The 21,152-nt window shown below is 45.0% G+C and overlaps 1 non-coding gene across 1 annotated transcript; it reads right to left on the reverse strand.

The window, feature by feature from the left end:
* Positions 1-233: 233 nt before the first annotated feature.
* On the reverse strand, positions 234-307 carry Trnas-cga (transfer RNA serine (anticodon CGA)). Its single transcript has one exon. It is a non-coding gene; the product is annotated as a tRNA-Ser (tRNA).
* Between the last annotated feature and the right edge of the window lie 20,845 nt (positions 308-21,152).

Raw genomic sequence — 21,152 nt, forward strand, 5'->3', positions numbered from 1 at the left:
CAACGTGACGCATTTCCTTACTTGTGTATGAAATCACGAAGTTCTGCATAAGATAGAAATCGGTTTCGTGTTCAAAACAGATAAACCCTGCTGTGCTAAATACTGTCATCACTCAAGAACTAGCAATCATATTCTGAAAATTGAAACGCCATTCAATTCATCTTTGTTAGAACTGTGTTACTAGCTGCAGAAATTACTATAATTCCGAAACTTCCTGGCAGATTAAAACTGTGTGCACCGACCGAGACTCGAACTCGGGACCTTTGCCTTTCGCGGGCAAGTGCTCTGCCAACTGAGCTACCGAAGCACGACTCACGCCCGGTCCTCACAGCTTTACTTCTGCCAGTACCTCGTCTCCTACCTTCCAAACTTTACAGAAGCTCTCCTACTATAATTCCATTTTAAAAAGCTGAGTTGATACTTACATATCAGTCATTAATAAAGCTATGAAAAGAGATTATAAATCGTTTGGTGATTCTCTCACACAATTTCATCTGAGAGTAAACACAGTTATACGAGGGGCGTTTGACAAGTCCGTGCAAAAATAGAAACTACTTACGTGTTTGGGGTAAAACTTTTTTATTTTTTGACATAGTCTCCTTTTAGACTTACACACTTCGTCCAACGCTGTTCTAATTTGTTGATCCCTTCCGAATAATAGGAATTGCCCAAGGCTGCAAAATAGCTATTAGTTGCTGCAATCGCCTCCTAGTTTTAAAATCTTTGTCCCGCCAGCCATTTCTTCAAATTGGGGAACAAATGTAGTCCGAGGGAGGCAAGTCTGGAGAGTAGAGGGGATGTGAAAAGAGTTGGAATCCTATTTCCATTAATTTTGCGACCACAACTGCTGAGGTGTGTGCTGGTGCATTGTCGTGCTGGAAAAGTACTTTTTTGTGGTCCAATCACCGGCGTTTTCCTTGCAGCTCGGTTTTCAGACGGTCCAATAACGATGAATAATATGCACCTGTAATAGTTTTAGTCTTTTCCAGATAGTCGATGAGGAATCTGCGAATCCCAAAAGACAGTCACCATAACCTTTCTGGCCGAAGGAATGGTCTTCGCCTTTTTTGTTGAAGATTCTCCCTTGGTAACACATTGTTTAGACTGTTCTTTGATCTTAGGAGTATAGTAATCTATCCATGTTTCATCCACAGTGACGAAACGACGCTTAAGGTTCTGCGGATTCTTCCTGAACAGCTGCAATCCGTCCTTGCAACACTTCACTTTCTCATGTCCAAATGTTTATGCAAAATATTATGTACCCGCTCATTCGAGATGCCCACAGCACTAGCAATCTCACGCACCTTAACTCTTCTGTCATCCATCACCATATCATGGATTTTATCGTGATTTCTGGAGCCGTAACCTCCACACGGCGTACAAAACGTTCAGCATCCCTTGTGTCCATATGGCCACTCCGAATATTTTGAAACCACTTATAAACTTTCTCATCGAAGGTGCAGCCACCGTAATGTTTATCAAGCTTCTCTTTAGTCTCCTGAGGCGTTTTGCCTTTCATAAAGTAATGTTTAATCACCACACGAAATTGTTTTTCGTCCATTTTTTGACAATCACTCCACTTCCTTGATTCACACGAATGCCAAACACAAAGAAATAGACCAATATGGCTGAAACTTGGTGTGCGTTCTTTCCAAAGATGCTACTAACTAAACATGACCTCGATACACGACGGTGGAGCCATCTCTCGGACTTTGCACGGACTTTTCAAATGCCCCTCGTATCTAGAACTGTTTCGGAAATATTTGAGGTGAACAGCTTAGGTGAATCACTCTGTGTATCTAGACGTGTAGCTACGTCGGCATGATCGAAGCCGTTGAATGTTATTGATTTTATTTTATACGACAGTTTCGTCTCATACGCTAAAGAGTGTACGAGTTCATAGCGATGACACAATTACCGCGACCACCACCGCGGAGACTCATGTTTCAACGTGAACAGCGAAAAGGCTATCCATGGCGCTGCGTACGTCACCATGTAAAGTGGAAAATGGTAGACTGGCATCGCAAATATGTTTGAGCTGATAGTAATAAAAGTCCCATTAGCACAAAATGAAACATAAGATGTGGTATTTTTTCATCATTAAGAATTACAATTGATTGCAACGCACATGGAACATGAAACCAGTCTTGTGCTCACTGAATACCACAGCTACCTTTTTGTAACTCTTTCATACAAAAACAGGTCCTATAAATTCAAGACAGGTGTCCTGTTCACATATAGTTCTTCATCAGCGTGTGTTTGATAAAAATAAAAGGATGCTTCGGTTGCTATATATAATAAACTTTTTATTTCCCGCGATGACGATGAAGCTATTACTGCATCAGAATTGCAGCATTCTGTGCTCTCTTGCTGAAACTGTTTCCCGCACCTGCCACGCCAGCAGTGTTCGCTTGAGAGAACACCGTCACAACCACATTACCAAAAGGCTAACACTGGCCATGGTCACCAGTTTCCAGTCGTGGGTTTCCTATCTAACGGCTTCCAGGGGGAAACAAAAAATTTTATCTTCAATATTTCACATAATTATAGACCGAACTTAAAAAATTGAAATGCTCTCATCACCTACTCATTAACAGCTGTTATCTTGTGTTAAAAGTAAGTCAGTACGGCAAGCATTAAAGTTACAAAATGGGTATATGCCTTGAGGTACCATAAGACGTGCAAATTACCCAAACTTTATTAATCTTATGTTTCAGAATTAGTGCACTTAGTGACTTCCAACAAACTTAAGACGTAACTTCAAACCCTAAGGAAATTATTTTTCGCTCACACTCTACACAAAATGATGAAAGGAAAGATGTTTATGACTTACAACATTTTCGCTGTTCCATGCAGGGAGGATGTTTTAATTTATTGATTGTTTATTATTAAATATTTTCGTAACAAAATCTGCAGACAGTATCAAGGGTGGCCATACCTGAAGGTAAGAGGGGAGGGGGTGGGCGGAGGGGGCGGCCTCCTCCTAGCTCTCACGGAAAGGAAAAAATAGTGTACTCAGCTTTCAAGAAAATGATTTAAAAGTTGGTGTTACGAAGGTTTTTAACAGGGTAGGATCTGGCGCTTTTTATCGCTACTTACAAGTCGGCATTAGTTTTCCAAAATATTAAAAACACTCCATACCGCAGGTCTGCCCCCCTCCCCCTTAGAAACTGTCGTATGGCACCCTTGGACAGCATACCGCTCAATATTCTCTATCTTGCGTGGCTTAGGCAGACTTTATCGTCACTTGCTCCAGTGGGTACACCAAACGACAGGGAAACGAACACACGTTCCTATAAGTTCGCGACTGAGCGAGTTCATGAAATAAACGAAAAACTAAAAATTCCGGGATATAGTAAAGTCGGCGTAGAAATACAATAGTTCCAAATCTGTAGCCACTCGAGATCGCAAAACAAACTGACTCAATTTTATCGATGCGTGGTGGCTGTTCTTTCTAAACTATCCGAAAGAACAGACACCCTGCGAAATCCGCAACTGTGAGACATATTATGTAAATTCAACGTGGAAAGGAGGGGCGGGGGGTCAGAAAGTAAAATGAACTTTTAACCCTCCGTTACTCGCGCGAAAATTCGTGACATCGTCACTCGCGTGGATGACTGGTGTCATTCACAAAGCAAGCGGTCTAATTGTACACTTTGAACGGTCTTTGTGACTGGTTTTATAATTTTTTATTAAATCTAAATACAATACATTTAATATTTGTACACAGTATACTATATTCTAACGTTTGAAACAGTTCGACCATTCGAAGAACAATATCTTCAGCTGAATTACTGACATTACATGGTCCCTCTTGTTGCTTACCGACGGACCGTTCTAAATTCAAAGTGTAAGCTGTTTTTACATCAACCAAAACAAACACTTTTAACCCATACTTTGCTGGTTTGCTAGGAATATATTGCCTGAACGGGCAGTTTCCTCTAAATGCCAAAAATTGTTCGTCAACAGTAAGATATTCACTAGGTGAAAAATATTTTTGGCAGTTGTTCGTGAATAGTTCAAGTACCTCTATGATAGCTATGGTAGCAGCCAACTTGTTAATCTCTCTGTGAACCTCTGCGAACACCTCTATGACGGATATTATCAAACCTCCGACATCTCAACAGAAACCGGAATCGGTTTTCACTTATGCATAAATAACATGTTTCAAGTCCTTTTCCCTTTGAGTTATCCCACACTTTCGATATACTCTTCCTAGAACATCTCAACCAATGAAAGGTCTGATCTCTATAGCATCTGTTTCTTTAGTGTCCCTTTCCCTCGAGAAGTTACCATGAACTTAATTGATGTATATATTAGTGCATGTTGCGATCATGTTTATTATGCTTTCATCCTAGAACAAATTCAGAATTTCTATTTCTGTCTTGTTTATACGTGCTTGCTTTTTGGTACAGGCAAATGCGTAATAAAACTACAAGTTCTGCTTCTAACACTGGTAGGATATTTATTTTTCCTCCGTTTAGTTATTACATCTTTCCCTAAAAAAAAAAATACATCCTCTTGAGCTACTTCGTCCTGTGATTCATATTCATCACTTTCTGGCACTTCTTGTTCTGTTCCTGAATCATGACCGCTTTCATGCACAGAATCCTCAGTCTCTGAGTCAGCGCTATCACTGTGATCATCTTCGTCACTCAGCTCATTGAACCGTTCCAGCCATACATTAGAATCTCTACTAAACTCTGTACGAGGTTTATTGCCTTTGACATTTCTTCCACAATTTAAAAATAAAGAGAATACTAAGTAACACGGAAGGTAACTGCAAACAGTTTGAATACGTCAAAATTTGCGCACATGAAAGATCGATTGAATCTAGGAAAGCAATACAGACTTACTGTGTTTCAGATTGTGGCAGCAGAGCTAGCGCGAATGACAAGTGTATTCCAGACTATAATAATGTTTCATAAACAATGTACCAGGTGATCAAAAAGTCGGTATAAATTTGAAAACTTAATAAACCACGGAATATTGTAGATAGAGAGGTAAAAATTGACACACATGCTTGTAATGACATGGGGTTTTATTAGAACAAAAAAAAACAAAGCTCACAAAATGTCCTACAGATGGCGCTGGACAGCAAAACTGCTACCGTGACGGGTGAGAGGTACGCCGATATGTTACAGAATCGCATCATCCCCAGCCTGGCTGATAAACACCTGCTGAAACGTATGATGTTTATGCAGGATGGCGCTCCACCCCATATTGCTAGACGCGTGAAAGATCTCTTGCACGCGTCGTTTGGTGATGACCGTGTGCTCAGCCGCCACTTTCGTCATGCTTGGCCTCCCAGGTCCCCAGACCTCAGTCCGTGCGATTATTGGCTTTGGGGTTACCTGAAGTCGCAAGTGTATCGTGATCGACCGACATCTCTAGGGATGCTGACAGACAACATCCAACGCCAATGCTTCACTGTAACTCCGGACATTCTTTACAGTGCTGTTCACAACATTATTCCTTGACTACAGCTATTGACGAATGATGGTGGACATATTGAGCATTCCCTGTAAAGAACATCATCTTTGCTTTGTCTTACTTTGTTATGCTAATTATTGCTATTCTGATCAGATGAAGCGCCGTCTGCCGGACATTTTTTGAATGTTTGTATTTTTTTGGTTCTAATAAAACCCCATGTCATTCCAAGCATGTGTGTCAATTTGTAACTCCTATCTACACTATTCGGTGATTTATTCAGTTTTCAAATTTATACTGACTTTTTGATCACCCGGTATCTTTCGTAACTGAAAGGCAACAATGATTGGAGCTAACAGCCGGATAGTTAACAGAAAGGTACTGAAAATGGCGAGGACTCGATCCAGCCCTGTCAGACAAAATTGAGCGGGAAAGTCATGTGGATGACGAGTGTCATCCGCGCGAGCAACGGAGGGTTAATGACAGCTGCATTGCGAGTTTATGCAGAATCAGCGACAAGGAGTGAAAACGCGTGCCAGCCTGGGATTCGAACCCGAGATCTGCTGCTTACTAGGCAGTTGCGTTAACCACTGTACCACCCACACACAGTGTTCATTACGATTGCTCGGACTACCTCGGTACGCCCCCCCCCCCCCCCCCCCCGCCGACTCACATTCCCACCCAGCGCCATCTACCCGCAGTCCCTGTCCACGTCCTCCATACTCGCAACTTTTGAGATTCCAGCAGGATGTCGAATGTGATTGTGAATTTGGTCTGAAGGTGGTCCGAAAGAACAGACACTACGCATTCGTATAACTGATTCGCCTCGATTGCCAGTGAATCCACCACCTTCAGTGCGAGTGCACAATCAGTTCGACCGCCTGCAGCAGTCTCAAAGTACGGAGCAAGTGAGACATGGAGGGGACTGCAGACATATTGCGCCAGGTGGGAATCTGAGAGGGCCCAGGAGCGTACTAATTTGCGCAGTCGCGACAAACACTGTATCCGCGTGGTGCAGGGGTTAACGCAAGTGCCTAGTAAGCAGGAGCTCCCAGGTTCGAATCCCAGGCTGGATCGCATTTTCACTCGCAGCTGCTAACTTCTCACAAAGTCCCGATGCAGCTGACATCATGAAAACCTTTTCCTCTCTTTCCTTTCTCCTCACCCCTCCACGTTAAATTTACATAAAATGAGTCAATTTGGCTGTGCAGTGGCGCAATACTAAGAGCTACCAGCAAGCAATGAGGCGGGCCACAGGCTCAGCGACAAACAGTCGTCACTGGGTCTTGCCACGTGACACGAATTTCTTGGCGGTGGAACCCTTTACGAAGGTGGCGCGCAGCCGTCAGTCGCAGCCCAGCCTTCCTGTGGAATCCGAAAAAAATGGTTCAAATGGCTCCAAGTGTAGTGGACTGTTAAGGCAGCCAGTCCACAGTGAAGTAGCCGAAAGGGCACGCGTCAACTCACGCCGTCTGGCGTTAAGTCTGGAACAGGATTCGTAATGAATGTGATAAAGAAAAGAACGTAGCTACTAGAACACTTAACTTTTATATTGTCCTTTGGTATACAGCATTCTGGATGATACAAGTGAGACTCTATCTTGAGGTACATGCAACGTTACAAATGGTTAATGGCGCCTTGCTAGGTCGTAGCCATTACCTTAGCTGAAGGCTATTCTAACTGTCTCTCGGCAAATGAGAGAAAGGCTTCGTCAGTGTAGTCGCTAGCAACGTCGTCGTACAACTGGGGCGAGTGCTAGTACGTCTCTCGAGACCTGCCTTGTGGTGGCGCTCGGTCTGCGATCCTGACAGTGGCGACACGCGGGTCGACATGTACTAATGTACCGCGGCCGATTTAAGCTACCACCTAGCAAGTGTGGTGTCTGGCGGTGACACCACACTAAGCACTATGGGACTTAACATCTGAGGTCATCAGTACCCTAGACTTAGAAACTACTTAAACCTAACTAAGGACGTCACACACATCCATGCCCGAGGCAGGATTCGAACCTGCGGCAGTAGTAGCAGCGCGGTCTGGAATCCGAATCACTATTGTATACAAAAGAACGAACGTGCAAAATTACATCTTTCTACGATGCATAGTTCAGGAGACATGGCGTCATAAACGTTGAAAACTTAGCTTCCGCTTAAAACGGAACGCAGATTACCCGGACTATACATATCGAGTGTTCGATAATGAGAGCACTTAGAAAATTCCTGTGGTGTGCACATCTCTGTCCGGCACATTTTAACAGACTGCATTTTATACCGTGCTGCTCGGGCAGAAGCACCAGTTGCTGGGGATCTGCCTTGTGTTTTAGATAACGTGAGACATGTGTGTCTAGGGTTTTAAAGTTTTGTGATGTGTCTGGACTCTGGCCTAAACTTTTAGGCTGGAGGTTTTAGTGTATTGCAAAGTGGCTGACTCCTCCCTTTTTTCCTTGCGGTCAGCCAGCAACTTCCATCTGCTACATTGTTTTAGCTCCCTCTACCACTTTCTTCCTGTGTTGTCCATATTTTGCTGCTGACGCCCTGCTTCGTCCCACGCTTTGGTGTGGGTAAGCACATGTTTTCCAAAGCTTGTTACCTGTGTTTTATGTTCTGTTTTATCTTACTGTTCTGCGTATTTTCTTGACACCCGTCTCACTCTGTTACTGAGCGGGCGCTGATGACCTTGCTGTCGTGTGCCCAAAAAACCCTCTACTACTACAACTACTACTACTAGAAAATTCCAACAAACTTTAAACATAATTTCAAACTTTTTCCAACGTGCATGCTAATCGCCAAATACGTTACTCGTTAACTCATTTGTAAAGTAATCAGATGTTTGAAGCTATTTTATATGTGTGAATTCGATTCTTTAAAGAATCGGCCTGGGACTTTCGCTGGTATCTTAGATACCACCAGAAAAAGGAATGATCGCTTCACTACCGACGAGAATTCTAATTTTCTTAGCTTCACATTTTTTGCCAGAATGCTAAATCAGCAATTGGAACCCCTGTTCTGAGGATTCCGTACAAATATATAGATAATAATCGTATTTTCTTGTTGCTCTTTCTATCGGACGCCACTCCGGTGATTTTCGTGTCCCTAATCTGCCCCACTTACAGAACTGGGGAAAGGGGTCCCACAGCTTAACGTGCAGTCTGGAACGCATGTCGGTTCTAGCCACTCCTCACATCGTTGGGAGGGGATGGATAGGTAAAACAAAATCTCAAAAAATCCAATGCTCGACCGAGAGTTTAAATCCTTTTTTCTCCTTCACTTTGTTCCTCACTGTCCTCGGCATTTAGTCTGCTTGGACGTCCCGTAACACATCTTCAAGTTCATCGTTGAATATTTCACTGAGAGTTTTTGTTAAAGAGGACAGCCAGCCCTCTGACCGAACACGCTGATCTACCACGCCGGCTGACGTTCCGCTAGACTGCTAAGCCTGACATGTATATTCATAGTTCACCTACACGTCTGGATGAGTGACTTTCCGAGTATCAAAATATGTTACATATATTGTCGTATCTTTTGATTGCATTGATTTAGAAGCTTAAATTATTTATATCGCGAAGCGACCATATACCTTAGTATGTGACATAAATTTCAATTTGATACCAATACCCTTTTCTGAGGAAAGCGTCTGCACAGTCAGACGGACAGACAGCGGACAGCAAAGCGATCTTTTAAGGGTTCCATTGTTACCGACTAACGTACGGAACCCTAAAAATGAATCTCGTAAATCATAAGAGCTGTGCTAGACTCCATCCAAAATGGGTTTTGGAATAGCCTGCTATACTGTGTCCAGTGGAGCATCGTTAATGGAGTTGTACATTTATTATAATACACTCTTTTCTCTCTTCCAGCTCATGCAGATGATTATGGTTCCACGTAACAAAATGAAACTAATCAACGAAGCATCCAAATGCAGGTTGGTGTTACTATATGATGATTAAAGCACGAAACATTATTACAGGCACAAATATCGCAACATCCTAGGGGCATTCAACGCTTCTAACCATGATCTGCATTTCATTAGAAATGTGTGTGTGTGTGTGTGTGTGTGTGTGCGTGCGCGCGCGCGCGCGCGCGCGGGTGGGTGCTTGGGTGGCTGGGTGTTTGTGCACGCACGCACATGTGAGAGGGGGGAGGGGGAGAGGGAGAGGGGGAGAGGGAGAGAGAGAGACAGAGAGAGAGAGAGAGATCTGAGTGGAAAGAGAAGAATTGAAAAGTATGAAATGCAGGAGGAACTGAGAAAAAAACGAACGGTACAAACAAAATTAAGGTGAAGGCAGCAGCAGGATGATGAGAATCAAAGGAGAACGTGAGTCTTTACATGTCATCTACTGAAGGATTAAATGCCTTCAACTAAAAATGCTGAGACTTCTCTATTACAGCTTAAAAACAGCCTAATTAGAGGACAGCTATGGATTAAGGTTAATTGGAATATTAATTAAATTTTGAAAGAAAAAAATTTTCTCATAATCCATTATCGAAAGTATATGTACGATGGCTGCCGTTAAATCTTTGCACCTTATTGAGTGATGGAGAGAGCAGCAGTAAGTAAGCACCACCGTGCTCAGAATTCAGTGCCTGCGCTTCTCACACGGTCTCAGCTAATGAGTGGGGGCTAATCTCAGTTTATGTCGTTTTGTGTAAACAAGCAGGCATCATTAGTGCTAATTAACTTATTTCATAATAATTTAAACTAAGCGGTTCCATGCTGGAAGTTTCATCAGTAGACACACTTTCATACAAACATTCTGCTCATTCTTTGTGTTCTTTTCTGATAACACTCAGGTGGTAAGGACTGACATTAAGGGTATTAACTAAGTATGACAGCTGTTGGAGTATTAAACATAATTTTCAGTTAAATCCAGGGTCAATGCCAGTTTTCCACAGGCGGGAAAGCGCAGTATCATTACTATCCGAACTAGCTCGGTGGTCAGTCATAAATCCCCCTAAAGCTGTACTGACATCATTGTTCTGGGAGCTGGTTTCGATCTGGTCTCGAAACCTACGCATCACTTTTCGTTTCTTGAAAATGTAGCGTTTGTTAGTTGAAAAACACTTGTGTGTAGTTGGCTATTCGACTGATGCGTTAGATGCAGTCGTCGTGAGTAATATAATGAGATTCCATTGTTATTTAGTTGAGGCGGACAAATGTACGGTCCTCCCGGACTGCGTAACTTGTACAAAACACTCGTTTCTTCACCTACACTAACTACCCCTACATATATGGTACAAAAATCACTCGTGATGCAGCAAAACTCAAAAGTTAGCATTCTTTAACTTAAGCACCAACCGAACTAGTGACACACAAAGTACCACAACAAGCATAATGTCAACATAAGTGAGGTACATCAGACAAAACAGGACACTGACTCACTTTCATCACACTAAATTTCAGTATTATATTTATTACAGCCTTTATGGCATCTGCATCTCTTTTTGGTCCGACAGCACGCCGGAAATTGTTACATAAAACTTATACTTTCTAGTTAATTAGACAGACAATTCGTACTGGCAATTTACAAGTACATGTAGTGCTATCCCTTATGTCACATATCAGGCTGTTACTTATTTTGTTTAATATTTGTTATTAAATACTCTATTTTAGTAATTGCAAGCATAGTCCACTGACTCGTTGTTGGCGCCACCGTTTATTCACTCGAGGATGACAAGTCTTCATTCCACCACCCACCACTGTAGGACCGCCTATCACAACTGACGACGCCTGTGTATTTCTGCCTGAGAGGTCGGCTTCTTAAGTCCTAATCTCGTCCCGTGCCACTAAGACTTCAAAACATTTACAGAAATGTAAAATTATGCAGTTCAAAATACGAAAAAATAGCATCCTGTGGCTACAATATCAATGATTACATTATATATCGCACAACTTATATAGACACGTACCTGTAGCTACCTATCTGTAGAGATATGAAATTGAATGATCATTTAGATTCAGACGTAAGTGCAGGGGTTGGACAGAAATATGGAATCACCGCTAGAAATTTGTGCTTGAACATAAATGCAGATGGTAGCCAAGCCTGCGGGTTAGTTGTTGAATTTGACCACGAACGGCACTTGTGTTATGTCCTCATTAGTTTTCAAGTGCCAACCGTGCTCAGAACAGTGTTCTGTTTCGTTGTAAGGGCGCTATGTCGGAGGTACGGGAATCCGAACGTGGGCAAATTCTTGGTATTCTGCTGGTGGAAGCTTCCGTAACCAAGGTAACCAAAGCGTTTGGTGTTTCAAAAGGTACCGTATTGAAGATTTATAATGCATACAGAGGAATCCGAAAAATATCATCCGCTAAGTCATAACGCGAACGAAATTGGGTGTTGAATGACCGTGATGGTCGAAAAGTAAAGAGGACTGTGAAGCAAAGTAAGAGGACAACAGCCACAAAAGTCTCTGCAGAAGCCGGCCGGTGTGGCCGACGCCGGCAAGTTAGCTCAGCGTGTTCGGTCAGAGAGCCGGTTGGCCTATGTAATAAAAAAAACTGAGTGGAAGGATTAACAAACAAACTTGAACGGATGTCATGTGACGTCCGCAACCACTAAACGCAACGATCAACAACGAAAAAAGAAAAAAAAACCGGTTTTAGGCGCTTCAGTCTGGAACCCTGCGACCGATACGGTCGCAGGTTCGAATCCTGCCTCGGGCAAGGATGTGTATGCTGTCGTTAGGTGTAAGTAGTTCTAAGTTCTAGGGGACTGATGACCTCAGATGATAAGTCCCATAGTGCTCAGAGCCATTTTTTTCGCTGCAGAAGTGAATGTCGTACTCGCGGACTCTGTCAACACCAAAACAACTCGAAGAGGATTCCGTAAGTATGGAATTGCAAGGCGAGCTAGAATTCCAAACACTCACCAGTGGTGAAAATGCCCGTAGCAAGAAACGTTGGTACCGACCTCATAAAACCTCGAGTATAGAGCAACGGAAGAAAGTCGTTTGGGCGAATGAATATTGTTTTACAGTCTTTTCAAATTCTATCCGAGTTTACGTCCAAAGTGTTGAGTGGGTTGGTGACGATTTGGGAAGCCATATTGTGGTATTTCATGGGCTCCATGGATACTCCACAACATCACATTACTGCTAAGGGTTACGTGACCATTTTGGCTGTTCCAAGACGACAGGAGTCACGCTGACACAGCTCGCATCGTCCAGTGCAGTCATGAATTGACGCATCTCCCCTGGTCACTAAAATCACCAGATCTTAAAATTATTGAGCGTTTGTGATCTGCATTTGAGAAAGGGTGCTTGATCGCTGCCCATCTCCGTCGTCGTTACCGGAACTTGCCACTGCTTTGCAGCGAGAATGGTATAAGGTACCACTGAAAACCATAAAGGACCTGTACTTAGCCACTCCGAGACGACTGGAAATTGTTTTCAATGTCAACGCTTTTCCTTAACCGTATTAAGCATGGTTAAGTGTTGTGATTGTGGTGTTTCCATACTTTTGTCTAGTCTCTGTAAGACATGTGGCAGAATTCTCTTCATTCATAGGATACTGTGAAAGTGTAGTCATTCTACGAAGAATACGGTTTGCAAATCACACGCGCATCCCATGTTACAATGTCTCTCAAGTGTGTGTAATCTGTACAAAATAGGACTAACGGTGGGCATTGAATGTTGAGACTCAATTCTGTGTTGTGTTGCCTGAATGTGAAAAGGAACTGTTATCTTCTATCTCCAATACATCAATGAACTGACAAAACTATGCACATAATTGTTAGTCACCGTCATAAATTGTATGTAGCAATCAAAAAATAGTTTAAATGGCTCTGTGCAGTAAGGGACTTAACTTCTGAGGTCATCAGTCCCCGAAAACTTAGAACTAATTAAACCTAACTAACCTAAGGACATCACACACATCCATGCCCGAGGCAGGATTCGAACCTGCGACCGTAGCGGTCTCGCGGTTCCAGACTGTAGCGCCTAGAACCGCTCGGCCACTCCGGTCGGCCATGTAGCAATCGAATCCTGTATAATTTGAAACACAAACGTCACCACAAATAAGTCAGACGGATACATGAGAAATGGTTAACTCTCGGTTGGCGACGTGTGTAGATTTCTGTGGAATATGTGTAACACTCTGGTGAATACGCTCTACATCTTGAACGAGCATACGGGGACAGTCAGTAATAAATGTAACACATTGCGCATACATAGGAAAAGAAATCCTCTACTGTACAGATACACTATTGATGACCAACAGCTAGCGACCTGGAGACAGCGTCTGCCGTAAAATATCTAGGCGTAACTATCGAGAGCGACGTTAAGTGAAATGACCATATAAACCAGACAGTGGGTAAAGCAGACACCACACTCAGATTCATCGGAAGAATCGTAGGAAATGTAATTCATCCACGAAAGAAGTGGCTTACAAGGCGCTTGTTCGCCCGATTCTTGAGAATTGTTCATCTATCAGGGATCCCTGTCAGGTAGTACTGATAGAGGAGACGGAGAAGATCCAACGAATAGCTGCGCGTTTCGTCACGGGATCGTTTAGCTGGCGAGAGAGCGTTGCGGAGATGCTAAACAAACTGCACTGGCAGTCGTTAAAAGAGAGGCGTTGTGCATCACGGAGAGATTTACTATTGAAATTTCGGGACAGCACTTTTCTGGAGGAGTCGGACAACATATTACTTCCCCCCAGATAAATCTCGACTATTGACCGCGAGGAGAAAAGCCGATAAATGAGAGTCAATACAGAGGCTTACCGACAATCATTCTTCCCACGCACTATTCGCGAGTGGAACAGGGTTGAAGGGATCAGATAGTGGTACCGAAAGTGCCCTCCGCCATACACCATTAGGTGGCTTGCGGAGCATGATGTAGATGTAGATATTTCGTTTTACAAAAGGAACCTGTAGTTAGTGTCATCGTCAAACTCGTTGATCTCTAGGAGGTGTCAAGCTGAAATTCAGCACAACTGTAACTGCATTGAATCTGTTGAAATGAAGAACTCAAGCGGCTTTTGTTGCGTTATCGTCACCTCGACGCGGCACATAGTGGGTAGCGAACGAGCGAGTTAGCCAGCTAGTTGCACCTGGGAGTCACCTATGAGCAACCACTTGAACCGGGAAATTACTACCGGAGTCGAGGTAAACGTTTAGTTTCGACGCGTGCATTAAAACTCTGTCCCAAGACTCTGTCTTCATCTATGTGGTAGATATTGTCTTGAAAGTAGGTGAAATCTCTTTAAAGCAGCTTGTAATTACAATAATTGTGTGTGTGGGTGTTTTTCCATATGTGTGTCAACACTATCATATACACGTGTGTGTGTGTGTTTGTGTGTGTGTGTGTGTGTGTGTGTGTGTGTGTGTGTGTCAGCACGCTAAATGCGTGTGCGGAGAGAGAGAGAGAGAGAGAGAGAGAGAGAGAGAGAGAGAGAGAGAGAAATCAGCGGTGGGGGAAAGCAACAAGGAAAACGACAGACAAGTACATGCCAAAAGAAATGGATGCTCTGCAATGGAAACATTTCCCATTGTCTCCGAGAGCACTCATTACCCTGTCCATTATCAGCGGAGACTGCCCGTACGCACCACACGCCGGCTGCTCTCCGTGTACAAATCACATGCAGCCTCGCAACGTGACCACCACACTCCACTCAACTCCCACGGGCCGCAGCCGCCTGCTCTGGCGCAACAAGTTAATTAGTTCTTTCTGCGCGAGTTTGCGGAAAGGCGCTCTGTGGCGGCCCAACGTGACTTGCGCCCGCATCGATCCCGCGCCGGTTTTCCACCGTCTTAATTGAAACCGCTTTTACTGCCGGTGTTTGGCTTACGTCATTGAGTGCCCAATACATGGCGCCGCGGTGCACTTTCATTGCCCTACCGCCCCGCCTTGATGTCACACCGTTGGCAACCTTATCCCTGTCTGTTGCGTTTAGTGCGCTCACTTCTGCATATCCTGGGCTACTGAGCTAATGCGTCTCTGGTACTCATATCCGACGGAGAGCAGAACGCCTACGTCCTCTCTTACAGTCTTCCAACTCCCAACCACGATGCGAAATTATTTTCCGGTACCTCACTAAAAACTACATTGTATGGATCGATATTCCGCAATGTAGTATGACACTACATTCTACTAAACTAGTAACTGTCATCTATTTTTTCCTTAAGTAAACTTCCTTTAAACCATTACGATGCTTGGGACTTCCTGAAACCAATTTGCACACTAACGTTTACACCGTCCAGTCACATTAATTTGACCACCGCCTGTGTTCGATTTCAACATGCAATGACCACTCATAGACGGCAGGGGGCAGGACCAGCAGCGAAGGATACATAAACCGTATCGGGAGGAGGGGGGGGGGGGGGGGGGGGGGGGTGGCGGCGGGAAATAGCGTAGTCGATGTTGTATTGCGGAAATGGAGCGATCTATCTGACTTGCAAAAGGACATGATCATTGGGTTTTAGGCAAAAAGTGGAAGCGTTTCCCAACACGGCTCAGTCTGTAAAATGTTCGCATACCGACGTGGTTAAAGTGTAACATGCATGGCAAAATGCCACTATCCAAAAGTGGCTCGTCAGCAACTGTGGTGCTTCACGGGCCATAGACGAGAGAACAACGTCTGCGGAGATGTGTACGGGCGAGTAGACGTGCAACTAAGCCGCTAACTGTACAGAGGAATCAAGGGGCTGCCAACAGAGTCTCCTCAATGTACAGCAAACGTTGCTGTGTATCGCCTTCAGCACTAGGCGCCTGATTCGTGCACCCATGCTGACTGCCGTTCGTCTGCGACGAAGACTTGTATTTGTACGCCAAAGCCGCAACTGTGTGTCTAGTGGGCGGCGACAGGTGATCTTTTCAGATGAATCACGTTTTGTGCTCCATCGGACTGAAAGCAAAAAACCCTGCAACAATCGTTGCAAGGGTACAGACGGAAGAGGGAGCATTATGGTATGTTTTCGGGGCATTCCCGGGGTGATCTCGTTATTCTGGAAGGATCAGCCGGCCGGGGTGGCCGAGCGGTTCTAAGCGCTACAGTCTGGCACCGCGCGACCGCTACGGTCGCAGGTTCGAATCCTGCCTCGGGCATAGATGTGTGTGATGTCCATAGGTTAGTTAGGTTTAAGTAGTTCTAAGTTCTAGGGGACTGATGACCTCAGAAGTTAAGTCCCATAGTGCTCAGAGCCATTTGCCATGTGAACCATTTTTGGAAGGTACAATGGATCAACACAAGTATGCACCTATCCTTGGGGGACCACGTCCACCCCTACATGCTGTTTGTTTTGTGTCGGCAGGCTGCCATCTACCAGCAGGACAATGCAGTGTATCACACAGCTCGCAGTGTACGTGCGTGGTATGAAGTGCACCAGGATGAGTTCACCGTACTCCCCTGGCCAACAAATTCCAGCCTAGGTCAGGCTGTTCACGCCGTAGATCCTCAACTGACTACCTAGCGCAGGTGGCCACGGCACTGAAGTCTGCATGCCTCCACATCCCTGTCGGTATCTTCCAGAACCTCACTGACTCTCTCCCTGAACATCTCGCAGAGGTCCGCACAGCAAAAGGTGGTTATTAAGATTTTTGACCTAGGGACACATTAATGTGACTGTAGTTTCCCTGGCTAGAATCGAGGGTCCTGTACATCTCTCATAAGGAGTTCTCTTCTTTCGGGGGAAGTTGGGGGGGGATGGGCGGAAACCCAGTTATCTGCTTCTGACTAGCTTGATGCACACCATGACAGATTCTTCTAATCCCTGTATTCTCTATTACATCTGATATGCTGGAAGACACTATCACAGAAAATATGGATACACTGCGATCACTTGATAGTTCAGAATTCCAGTCTATTGTGTTGGCTGCTGTGGGAGACTGCACCGACACAAACATGGGTGGCGAGAAGTTGTAATGAGTGGTGGCAGGAATTCAATCACATGCTCTTTCCATTGGCGTGAGCGTCAGCGCCTTCTTAATGCTGTTTCGCGGCACTGCGCTGGTAAGTGTACAGTCGATGCTTCTGGCCTGCACATCCCCCCCCCCTCCCCCCCGGCCCGCAATCGCACTGCAGCACCGTCCTCGTCGTGTAGCGAACCATATTACGACAACGGGACGGGAGAGGGGGGGGGGGGGGGGAATCAGGCAGGAAGCTGGGTGGCGTGACGGGCCAAGAGTTGCACCTGGGACCGACGACGAGCCCCCGGTCGCGCCCCCGACATCCGTCCTGCGCTCCGAAGGGAACGTCGGCCGGAAAAACCCCGAAAAGACGCCCACCCTCTTCCTGAGCCGGTCCGGTGAAAGACGGAGAGGGTGGCGATGACGACGGCGGTGGCGATGGCGATGACGATGATGATGACGACGACGACGATGACGACGAGGACGAGGACGACGAAGACGGTCTTCCACGGAGGGCAACGGGACGGGCACCGGGAAGTTGAACTGCAACGGCGCCGAATGCAATGGTTACAGCTCCATCTATTCCAAAGGTCTTGCCGAAGAGGCACCGGGGGCGGCCGCGCCAGCCGCAAGATCCCGGTAGAACGCAAATCCAAAGACAGAAAATCTGCTGAAGAACTTCGCGACAAGCACGGATCTGGTTCTGATCTCGTCGCAGCAACCCAGCAGAACCTTCAGTTAACTACATGCAAGCGCCCAAATTTTGAAAAACCATTCCTCCCCCAGAGCCTGGTGCAACCATTAACACTGCAAAGAATAGAGTCATTACGCGCAAAGCGATAAATGCGAACTGTGGGAGGCGGCACGGACTGTGGTGGGCCCAGCAACTGGAGCAGCGTGCGGTGACCCCGGTCATGTAGAACCTCCGACGGACCATCCCGGGGCTGCTCCCGTTTGTTCATCTATTGCTGAAACGTACGCACAAATCGTTTAGCTTCTCCATTCGACTGAGGATGAAACAGAACACTGATAAGGTAAGTGATACCATTGGCTGTACAAAACTGTTCAAAGTCCTGAGTCGTAAACTGTGGTACGTTGCCTGTAACCATACTTCCAAGCAAAGGGTAGATGGCAAAGGCTGAATGGTACCACGCGACGTAGTCGAGTTCATGGGCACTGCAAACGGATATTTGGTAAAAGAGTCCACAACAATAAGCCAACGAGTGTTCCAAAAGGGACAACAAAGTCAATATGCACTCGTTGCCACGGCGATTGAGACTTTGGCCAAGCTGTAAACATTTGCGGCGGCCCGATAGATTCTCAGCCCAAGCGCGACACTGTGACCTCGTCTGTTCAATATTAGCGTCCTCATGCACGGGCAAGTACAGTGCTGACGCGCTGTTTTGTGCGTACAAATCCCCAGTTTCCTTAGTGGAGCAAGCGTTATGCACCGAAACCTTGTCACGCCATAGATAAAAGTGAGCGCTTCCTTCCCGATTAGGGAATCGTTACATTGAGTCTTGGTCAATAAGTTGGAAGCGAAAGCAATCGGCCTGTCCAGTGAACGAAATCTGTGTGAAAGCACAGCTCCGATTCCGTAAGAAGAAGCGTCCACTGCCAAAACCACAGATTAGCGGGATCGAAATGGACAAGACGTCTGTCACTCAACAAGGCATTCTTAAGTTTCTGGGGTGCTTCTTGACACTCTTTGGTCCAAACAAAAAGGACATGTTTCCGGAGCAAACGATGCAACGGAGCAGCGATCTGGGCTGCGTTGGGTATAGACCGGATATAATGTCAACTTCCAGAGAACTGCCTGCAGTTCCACCATGTTCCGCGAGGCAGGAGGTCCGAATGACCAGCAAATGTGACTGAAGTGGATGAAAACTCTGGTGATTAATAACATGGCCTAAGTACAGCTTTCCAGTCTGAAAACAGGCATATTTGTCCAGGCGACACTTCAAACCTGCAGCTGAAACTACTTGCAAAAGCTTACGATGGTGTCTGGTCTGTTCTTCCGGAGTACGTCCCGACACCACAGAATGGAACTTTTGCAGTAGGCTGTACTAAGTAGCTTTGGAATATGGCAGACGCGGAAGCGGTGCAAAAGGATAAACGCAAAAATTTAAACAACCCTAGCTGTATGTTGACCACAAACACTTTCTGAGACCCTTCATCTAGCGGAATTTGCAAACACCCATCGCGTAAGTCAGTTTTGAAAAATAGCGCCCTGAACCTAACTTGCCCATCAATTCCTCATGGCGAGGCAACGGATAAGTATCAGTAATGTGAATTTACAGTGGATTTAAAATCAAAACAAATAAGAGGTCTTCCAGAAGGTTTGGGTAAGACGACTGAAGGAGAATCCCATTGACTAACCTGGATAGGAGCAATAACACCACTGTCTTGCCATTCTCCACTTACAACTTTGTCTCTAAGTGCATGAAGGACGGGACGTGCCCGAAAAAAATGTAGGTTGCGCATTGTTCTTCATTGTAACGTGTGTCAAAAATTATTTGCTCTGCCAAGTCTTTCAGAAAATAAATCAGGAAACTCTGCAGCCAGCCGCGGTGGCCGAGCGGTTCTAGGCGCTGCAGTCCGGAACTGCGCCACTGCTACGGTCGCAGGTTCGAATCCTGCCTCGGGCATGGATGTGTGTGATGTCCTTAGGTTGGTTAGGTTTAAGTAGTTCTAAGTTCTAGGGGACTGATAACCTCAGATGTTAAGTCCCATAGGGCTCAGAGCCATTTGAACCATTTTTTAAACTCTGCAATCAACTGAGTAACACTGTCTTTTTGACTGAAAGCAGAAACAGATATTCTCGTGAATACGAAGACCAAACAAATCAAATGAATCTAACCCAAAAATATTTTCACAACTCTGCGAACGCAGAATTGTAAACGCTACTGAAATGTGGCAGGAAAACTATATGTACCAAGCACTGGATTTATCCTTACCGTTATACGCAGTAAGTTGCATGCAAGATTTTGTCATGTGTGACGAACACATCTGTTCATAAGTGGCACGATTAAGCAATGTAACGGAAGCGCCAGTGTCTATCTGACGTACCACACAGCGTCCAGCAATGACTAACAGTTTGTTTGACTGCCGTTGCATAGCGCTTAGGCGGGGTGAAGGCACATACTTAATTCGGTCAGTATTAGTACCGGTAGCCGGTTTAGAAAAAGCTACATTCACTGAGTGAGAAGGTGCTCTGCGCTTACGAGAGCGAACGGGGGTAGAGTTCTTTTTCTGTAGCAAGCACACAGCTGTAATTGATCAAGCTTTCCACAGGCACAGCAAGTCTTGTTCTGCGAAGAGCAGTGTTGTCTTTTATGCGTAGAAAAGCAGCAGGGACATGATTTCACAGCAGGCACATGTGTTGACAATTGTTTCCTTTGGTCACGGCGCGGTGACCTGATTGCGAGCGTTGGTCGGTCGCAGGGCCGTACCTGTTTGCCACTTTGCGTTTTGCTGCAAATGAAAGATACCTCAGAGTTTTCCACAGGACTATCACACGATTCCTGATGGTCAATAATTTGTAACACCTGTTTCAAAGTAGGATCAGAATGTTTGAGAATTTATGTACGAATCCTACTGTCTGGCACGTAGTACGTAATTGTAACACGAATCATTGTGTCACTAGAGTACAATCTAAAGCTACATTGAAAACGACACTGTCGTGTCAAACCCTGAAGTTCGTTTCCGCACTGACGGTATGTCTGTTATGGCTTTTTCTGCAGTCGAAAGAACGAGCTGCAGTAACCTGTACCTGATCCTCATACAATGGGTGTTTAAAAAATTTTGTACAGTCGTCTCTAATTCTTTTTATTTTTTGCAGGAGTAGAATGAAATTTTTTGTGAACATACCTGGAACATATA

The sequence above is a fragment of the Schistocerca nitens genome, chromosome 4, assembly GCF_023898315.1.
Source record: "Schistocerca nitens isolate TAMUIC-IGC-003100 chromosome 4, iqSchNite1.1, whole genome shotgun sequence".
NCBI lineage: Eukaryota > Metazoa > Arthropoda > Insecta > Orthoptera > Acrididae > Schistocerca > Schistocerca nitens.